This window comes from Pteropus medius, unplaced genomic scaffold, assembly GCF_902729225.1.
Source record: "Pteropus medius unplaced genomic scaffold, Ma_sr-lr_union100, whole genome shotgun sequence".
Lineage (NCBI taxonomy): Eukaryota > Metazoa > Chordata > Mammalia > Chiroptera > Pteropodidae > Pteropus > Pteropus medius.
In genome coordinates, this window is record NW_024355205.1 from 19422091 (window position 1) to 19431967 (window position 9877).

The window sequence follows — 9877 nt, forward strand, 5'->3', positions numbered from 1 at the left end:
TTTTGAGTTTCCTACTGTGAACAAGTGTCTAAAACCAGATATCTGTGACAACAAAACTTCTGCTGGGTTTTTTTTTTTTCGGATTTTTTTTTTTTATCTTGAGTTCAAGCACACCTAAGGAAAGCATCAAATCTTGGGGTGAGGGAGGGGTCGTGAGGATTAAAAAACAACTCAAATGGTTCTGACATCTTCCTCTCTCCCTTCATGTTAATAATCACTACTTTATATTGACCCAGCTTTCTGAAAACACTCTTATCTAAACAGTTCTAACTTAGATTGAGCAGGAATAGGATGATGAAATCTTCCCTCCAGCTGATAAAGATGAAGATCTAGATAAGTGATTGGGAAATACAAAATTGTGGAAACGTATTCTGAGTCAAATATTTTAAACTCAGAATATGTTATTCCAGAAAGTAAAGTTTTAAAAGCCTTCCTTAAACTTGCAAAAGGAGTTTAGACAGCAAGGAAATAGAAACCCTCAAGCTTGGAGAAACTCTTGTTTCCTGATCACCTAAAATATCCTGAACAAGATAAGAAGAGTGGACTATGTAACTACCTAGTAAACTAATGACTTATAATGTGTTGTTTAAAGTCTGAAATTGCTCTGGCAAACTGGTACTTTGTCCTGAAACTTTCAGCTGCTTTGGTCTCCTCATAGTCTCTCAAATCAGGAAGACCACTAATATCTTCTTGGGGTTCCCTTTCTTACCCCAATGCCAAGCAGCTTTCTCAAGGGAGTGAGCTGGGATAAGGAAAGTGCTAGCTGTCTTTGCTTACTGTCTCTCAGAGATCACTGTCCTTCATTTCCTGATCTACAGTTTCTGTTGGGTAAAGTTTTAAAAAAAAATTTTTTTTAAATAATTATTTTGGGCACTGGCGTAAACTCAATTCCTCTTACTGTCATCTCAACATTTTAGGAAACTTATTTTATAGCCAAGAATATGACTTATATTTGCAAATTACCTGCATATACTTGAAAGGAATGTGTTTGCCCATGTTACCAGATGGAGTCTTTCCTAAATGCCAATTAGGTCAAAGTGGTTTATTATTCTTTGAGTCTTCTGTGGAATGACTGACTTTCTGATTAATCGTTCAATCATTTACTTAGAAAAAGGTGTTGAAACTTCCACCTGTAACTGTAAATTTGTCTATTGCAACATTTAGTTCGAATGGCTTTGCTTCTTCTATTTGGAAGCTCTGCTAAGTAAAGAAATATTTATGATGATTCTATACTCTGAAAGAATTAACCCTTTTGTCATTATAAAATGCCTTTCTGTATCTCTGGTAATTTTTCTTAATGTGAAATCTACATTGTTTGATCTTAATATAGCCAATCTAGTTCTCTTTTAATTGACATTTTTTGAGTGTTTCCACACTTTTACTTATACAACCATCTATGTCTTCATATTTTAAATGTTATCTCGTAAATAGTCTATAATTGTGTCTTGTTTCTCTTTTTAAATGTAACTTGATAATAATTGCCTTTTAATTGGGGGATTTACATCACTTACCTTTAATAGCATTAATGATGTGATTGAGTTTAAATCTATTACTTTGCTATGCATTTCCATTTGTCATCTCTTTTGGATTACCTGAGATTTTTTTTCAATAATTTCACTTTATCTTTAATATTCTGATGATCCATCTGTGATCACATTTATCTTTGTATTTCTGTCATGTGCCTATTTCTGTGTGTTTTTAAGATTTACTCTTTGTCCTTGGTTTTCTGGAATTAATTTTGATGTAATTTTCTTTATATTTCTTCAAATGTGGGTTCTATGAGCTTCTTGGATCTTTGGGGTTTTGGTTTTTACTGCATTTAGGGGAGAGTTTGCCATTTTTTTTTCTCTAGGTATTTTTCCTGACCCCTCTCTTCACTTCTATTTTTGGGAATTTAATTACATGCATATAAACAGTTTGATAGTCCTGCAATCATTGATACTTTCTTCATCTTGTCTGTTATTTTTGTCTCTCAGCTTTATTTTGGATATTTATCATTTCCATGTTTTCAACATTATGGATCTTTTCTTCTGTACTATCTAATTTGTTGTTAATCCCACTCATATATTTTAAATTTTAATTATTGGATTTTTCAACTTGAGAATTTCTATTTGGGCTTCTAAAAACATATTTTCTATTTCTTTTTCAGCATGCTCATATTTTCCTATAACTTTCTGACTATTTGGAACATTTTACAACAACTGTTTGAGAGTTCTTGTCCACTAATTACGTCATCTCTGTCATGATATTCAGTTGGACTATTGAATAATTTTTCTTTTGGTTTGAGTCATATTTTTCCACTTCTTTAGATGCCTATTCATTTTTTTATTAAGTGGTACATGCTGTAAACTTTATATTATTGGCTGAAAAATATAGTTCTTGCCATTAAATACTCTTGGGATTTTTTTTTTTTTGGCACACAATTAAGTTACTTGGAATTAACTAGATACTTTCAAGTTTTTCTTTTAAGAGATATTAGGTAGGAGGTCTTTATTCCAGGGCTAATTTAGCCCTACTATGCAAATGACACCTTATCGAAGATTCTACCTGATGATACTCCATCTTAATCTTAAAATTTAGATGTCTCCACTAGAAGCTAGTGGGAACACAAACAATTTCCAATCCTATGTGCGCTCAGAAATAGTTTTCCTTTTTCCTTTTAATATGTATTTTCTTTCTTCAGTTTCTTTTCATTCACGTGCAGCTAAGTGAGCAGCCAGGATTCAAGAAGCTTCTCCCTTGTATTCTAATCTGAAAATTATAGCCATTTTTGTCTTCCTGATTCTAATAGCTTTTTCCTCAACTCAGGGTGACTATAGTCTCCTTTTGGATTTCTCCTTGCCTGTATTGAAGCCCGAAACAATTTTAGGGCTCACATTGTTTGGTTTCCCTTCTCTTGATCATCAGAGTTCTTTGTTTCTCATGTTCCCATGACCAAAAACTAGTATTTCATAATTTTTTTCTTAATTTTTAAAAAATATTTAGGTCAAGGGGATAAATTCATTCCTGGTGTTCCTCTTTGCTAGAAGAAGTCTAGACTTTTTGAAAATAGAATTTCTCTAAATTTATGATTTTAATAGTCCTTTTCTCAAACCCTTTAAATATGTCATGCCATTGTCTTCTAACTTAAATATTTCTGAGAAGAATTCTATTATTCAATGAGGCGTCAAATCTCTCTATATCATGTATCTTCTTTTCTCCTGTGACTTCTTTTACTATTTTCTTTTAATGATTGGTTTTCAGCAGTTTGGTTATGATGTGCCTTGGTGTGATTTCTTTGTGTTTATCTTGCTTCAGATCTGTTGAGCTTTTGGATCAGTGATTGTACATTTTTTCAACAAATTTGGAAAAAAATTGATTATATAGAGCTCAGATGTCTATCTACCCTGTTTGAGTTCTGGAATTTGTTTAGCTTATAGCTCCCAGTTTTTTGCTGGCCTCGTGGAGTTACAGTCCACCCTTACATGGCTCGGTGTTCAGCTAGGTCTAGGACAGGCCTTGGCAAATTTATCAAATTCGATCCTGTCCAGAATTCTACAGCATGGCTTCCAGCTTCCTTAGCCACTCTGCACTTCTATTTCTGACTCCTTAATTCCAAAAAACTCTCACGTTCTGCTCAGTTTGGGTCAATTTACTCAAATAATGATCTGGAAGATATCCCCAGGCAGAAGGCTGGGATAGTTGTTAGACTGTCATTGTTCATTATCTTTCATATAAGAGCATTGCCTTCACCTAATATATGAAAACAGGTGTTTCTATCATTTTCTATAGTTTTCTAGTTGTTTAAAAAGAGAAATGTCTCCTTTGATAGGTGATCGGATAAAGAAGATGTGATACATATATACAATGGAATATTACTCAGTCATAAAAAAAGATGAAATAATGCTTTTTGCAACAACATGGATGGATTTTGAGATTATCATGCTAAGCAAAATAAGTCAGACAGAAAAAGTTGAGTACCATATGATTTCACTCGTATGTGACATATAAATCTGAAAGCAATAAACGAACAAGACAAACAAAAGCTCATAGACACAGACAACAGTTTAGTGGTTACCAGAGGGAAAGGGGAGATGAAAAGAGGTAGAAAAGGGTTAAGGGGATCAAACATAATGTGATGAAAGGAGATTAGACTTTGGGTGGTGAACACACAATACAGTATACGGGTAATGTATTATAGAATGTATAATTGAAACCTATATAATTTTATTAATCAATGTCACCCCAATAACTTTAGTAAAAAAATCCATAGTATAGGCCTCATTTTACATAAATGAATAAGCATATAAAGAATATGAATCCTCAAAAAAAAAAAAAAAGAGAAATTAAATCTGTTCTCATCCAGGCTGGAAGTGAGAGTCAAAATATTTTTTAAATAAACATGCATAAAATTGACATTTTGTTGTATAGTTCTATGGATTTTAACACATGGATAGATTCGTGAAACTACTACATAATTAGGATACAGAACACATACATCAGTCTCCAAAACTCCTATATTCTATACCTTCGTCACATCCTTTCTCCATCCCTAATCCCTGGCAACAACTGATCTACCCTCCATCACAATAGTTTTCTCTTTGGGAGAATATAATATAAATGAAATGATACAGTATATAGTATTTTGAGATTGGCTTCTTCTACTCAGCATAATCCTTTTGAGATCTGACCAAATGTTGTGTATATCTAATTAGCTTTTTTAGAAAACGAATTATCTAAACAAAAAAGTTAAGCTAAAAAATAGTCATAGGGATATAAAGTACAGCACAGGAAATATAGTCACTAATATTGTAATAACTATGTATTGTGTCAGGTAGGCACTAGACTTATCAAGGCGATCACTTCTTAGGTTATATGAAAGTCTAACTATTGAATACCTGAGACTAATATGACCTTGAATGTTAACTGTAATTAAAAAATAAAAAAGTAAAAATAAATAAATTTAATTTGATTTAAAAAGAATCCTTTGGAGAATGTTTAAACAAAGGAAATAAGAACATTTCTAACTAAATGATTATAAAAAATAGCATTGAATTCCAAAAGCTTCAATAATATGATTGTAATTTATTAAAGTTGTATTATAAATAAAACAAAAACCACCAATAAAAAAAGTCTAGTTTTTATTGTATTCACATCAGTTCAGCAGCTTCCTCAGAGTAGAATGACCAGGCTGTTTTACAGCAAATACTATGTACAAATATTTGAACAGTAACGACATATGAGAATGCTTATTTCTTCCAGCAAATGTGTTATTTTGACTTTAAATAACAATTGCTTGCTCATATGAACATGATATGGTATTTTTATCTGCAAAATATAATACAAAGAATTTTTTTTTGTCAAATTGCCAATTAAACATGCAATTTTCACTGCTCTGTCTCATTTTAACTTTTATATAAGTTCTTGTCAAGGCCATTCCATTAGGTACATCATATAGTAAGTCCTTGACTAAAAATTAATGATCTTTCTACCTTTTTGCTGAAGGCCAGTAGTATTATTACTTCTTATTGCACTAAAATTATTTTTTGTACACAAAACTGAAAGATGTTAACAACATTCTATTCTTGTAATTATTAAATTACTCATATACTCATCATAATGTCTAGAAATCTCTTGTCAAGGAAATAAATGTAATATCGTGAAAGAATTCCTCATTAATCCACACTTGTCAAAATTTAAAAAATTGAAAAGTTGTTCAGTGGTTTCTGTATATCTAAATATATGGTATATATTTTTAAAGTGTGCATTTGATAGTATCACTCAAGATGAAAATCAATGATCCAATCATCTAGCTCAAGAAATAGTAAGCTTAAAGTCTGTAGAAGAAAATTGTTATTAAAGATAGCAGTATTAATTAATGAAATAAAAATAGCTGAAGAAGATCAACAAAAAGACCTTAGGATCTTTGAAAATGTCCATAAATTGATAAATCTTTAAGTGGCTCACCAAAAAGTAAATAAATAAATAAAAAATGACACCACTACAGATTCTACTGGCATTTAAACAGATAAAATATTGTAAATAACATTATGTCAATAAATTTAAAATCTTAGATGAAATGGATAAATTCCTTGAAGAAATAACTTTATAAAGTCATCTAAGAATAAATTTTAAACAAGATGGATGTCAACATAATTACTAACGCAATTTAATCTACAATTTAAAAAATTTCCTACAATAAAACCACAGGCAAGTTGGGTTCACTGTCGAATTCTTCAAAACTTTGCAAGAAGAAAGAATACCAGTTTTATAAAAGCTTTCCAGAGAAGAGAAAACATGTAGATGGAGTGCTTTACAAATCATTTTATGGGACATGCAAAAACTAAACCCAAAATTTGACAAGGCCAGTAAAAGAAAAGAAAATAATAGATGAAAATCTCTCATAAAAGGAAATAATATAATTCTAAACACAATGTTAGCAAATAGAACCTAACTATTTTATATATATTACAAATGGGATTTATTTTAGTTATGTATATTGGTTTGACATATTAATGAGGAAAATATGATAATCTTAATAGATGCAGAAAGAGCATTTAAAGTAATTTAACATTCAATAGTGGTAACACTACTACTAATAATAATTGTAATAATCATAATAATTATCATAATAATTCTCTCATCAACCAGGCATCGGCAGAGAATTTCTTCAATGTCTTCAAAGGTATTTATAAAAAAAACTAGACTTAACATGACATCACATTTAATAGTGAAATGTAATTTTTTTTAATCTAAAAATTAGGAAAAAATTAAGATATCCACTCTCACCAGCTTGACTCAACATTGTCCTAGAGGTCTTCACCAATGCAGTGAGATAAGACAAAGAAATCAGTCATATTGAAAAGAAAGAAATAAAGCTGCTTTTCTTGGAGGATGACATGATCATGTAAGAAGAAATTCCCAAGGAATTTACCAATTCAGAGTTAATAAGTAAATTTAGCAAAGTCAATATGCAATATCAATATTAAAATATCAAACATATTTCTATATACTATAACAAAAACAAGAAAATGAAATTAGAACATCAAGACCCATTCACTATAACAACCAAGACATCAAATTCCCATAATTAAATCTAACAAAAGATTTGTAAGACCATGACTTCGGAAACTATAAAATATAGTTTTTGGAAACTATAAAATATGGCGAAATTTAAAAAGGCTTAAATCAATTGAGAGATAATTCCAATAGTACATTGGAAAATACATTATTTTTAACTTAACAATTCTCCCAAAAGTAATTTATAAATTCAATGAAATCTGACCTAAAATCTCAGAATTTTTTTGGTGGGGGAAGGGTCGGTACTTGCAAGAAGATTTTAAAAGTTTTTTTAATGCAAAGAATATAGAATAGAACAAAGTTGGAATATTTACCAAACCAATTTTGAACTTTATATTATAAAGATCAGTGAAGTTGAATAGCAATGGAAGGTATTCAAAATGAAGCACAGAGGTTGAAAAAAAAAATGAAGAGAGTCTCAGTGGCCTCTGGGAAAATATCAAGCAATTTAATATGTGTAATTAGAGTTCCAGAAAGAGATAGCAAATAAATTATGGGGGTCAGGGAGGACAAATTATTTGAAGACAAACAGGTCACGAATTTTCCAAGTCTGAAGGACACTATAAACTCAGGGTTTCAAGAAACTCAATAAATCTCACTGAATTAATAAAAATAATAAAAACATAATAAAAATCCAAGACACATTATAATCAAAATTCTGAAAAAGAGTGACAGAGTCTTCAAACCAACCAAAGAAAAAGTAACATTACGTACAGAAGGATGTAGATAAGAATGACTACACTCTTCTCATTAGAAATCTGTAAGAACACAACAGATAATCATCTTTAAAATAATCAAACTATAATCTTATTCAAAATGAAAATACTTTCTTAAATGAGGGCAAAATAAAACTTTATTCAGGAAAGAAAAGCTGTGAGAATTCATTGCAAGCAAAACGTGCACTACAGAAAATGATAAAAGCAGTTTTTTAGGCAGAAGAAAAATAATACAAAATAACTTTGATTTATACAAAAGAATGAAGAGTCCCAGAAAGATAATCATTTGAGTCAATATAGATTTTTTCTCATTTTAAAAATACCTCAAAATATAATCAACCATTTAAAGCAAAATATTTTTAATATAATGTCGAATTCATAACACAGATTGAAATATATGGCAATAAGATGGAAGAAATGGCAGTATATATTGAAAATTTCTTACTACTTAAATGTTGCATATTTTTTGATGTTATATGTGATAACATGAAGATGCATATTGTAAACGCTTAGAGCAACCACTAAAACTAATAAAATCAATATCCCAACAACGGAGAAAACAATTAATCATAAATAATAATGAATTAACCTTTAAAAATGCAGGGAAAATGTTGAAACAATGAACAAATGGGGCAAAAAAAAGGCAAATAGCAAGATGACTTAATCCCATCCATATACTTCTCCAGATATGTCCTGCATATACAAATTTCTGTATATACAATTTCCATGTTATCGAAGAGCTCTGCTATGCTGTCCCATATATTTTAGAATGTTTCTCTGAAATTACACGACATAAAATGTTTCTTTGCTCTTAATATTATCTGATGGATTTCTATAATGAAAGTTATTTGCACCAAGACCCAATAATAGACTAGCAATAGTTATTCAAAAAAGCAATACTTTTGCTATTGCATGAAGGTTGAATCCCCAATCCCAAAAGCTGCCACTGGGTGGCAGTGCTTGACTTCATCTGCAAGTGTCTGAGTATTAGATGCCATAAAAATCATCTGTACATGCCTGTTTTAGCACAGACATTGTATTTCTTTCTTATTGTTCATCCAGCATACCCAGCACAGGTATATTTTGCCTCATATACCTGTGGAATGTATCTAGAGGTTCCTGGACCAAGTTACTCTTAGAAAATGCATTTATTAGGGTGGTTCTTGTATTTTAGCTAGTTTGTTTAATCAGCTTCTGCTAATAATGTACATTGACATAATCTTTGGTTTTCTCCTTTGAGAGAAATTATCCTAGTATTATTAATATAATAAATTACCCTTCTCTTAATACTTATTGAGACAAGATTGTCCCTAACACAGTGGTAACAGTATTTTAGAGGGTCCCGGTATCACTGGAGGGACCATAAACATACAGTGGAGTCTTGTCTAAGTGAAGGTAAATTATGTCTGAATTTCTAAAGTTGGAATAAAAATCTAAAGTTAGAATAAAAAAGAAAGCCAAATGTAAATATATATACAATTTTATTGAAAAATATTATAGAAGAATTAAAAATAATTGTTTTGATGGATAGAAAGTCTCACTATCTTTATACCTATGCCCATTCTATCTTTATACCTATTCCAAGTATATCTATACGTGGTCAAAAAAAAATCCAATAAGAATTCTAACAATATATTTTTTTAGATAAGCTTCATAAGCTGATTCTGAACTGTGTGGAAGAATAAAATGCCATGAAAAGTTAAGATACTTTTAAATAAGGAAAATAAAATAAAGAACCTTGTCCTAGAAGATATTAAGATTTACTATACAGCTAAAACAGTTAATTAAGTACTACTGATCCAGGGCTAGCCAAATTGATCAATTGATTAGCTATAAAGCCAGAAACAAATTTACATTTATAATAAGTACGAACTAAATAGAGATGTTATTTCTGATGAATGAAACTGGATCCCCTCCTCATACCATACCCAAAATCAATTTCGACTTGCAAATTTAACTTGTGAATAGCAAAATTTTAAAACACTTAGAAGAAAATATAGAAAAATGCATTTCTAAAGTTAGATAATAAAGTACTATTTAAACAAAAGACACAAAATACTAACCATAAAAATAATTGATCAGTTTTATGACTTTACTATTAA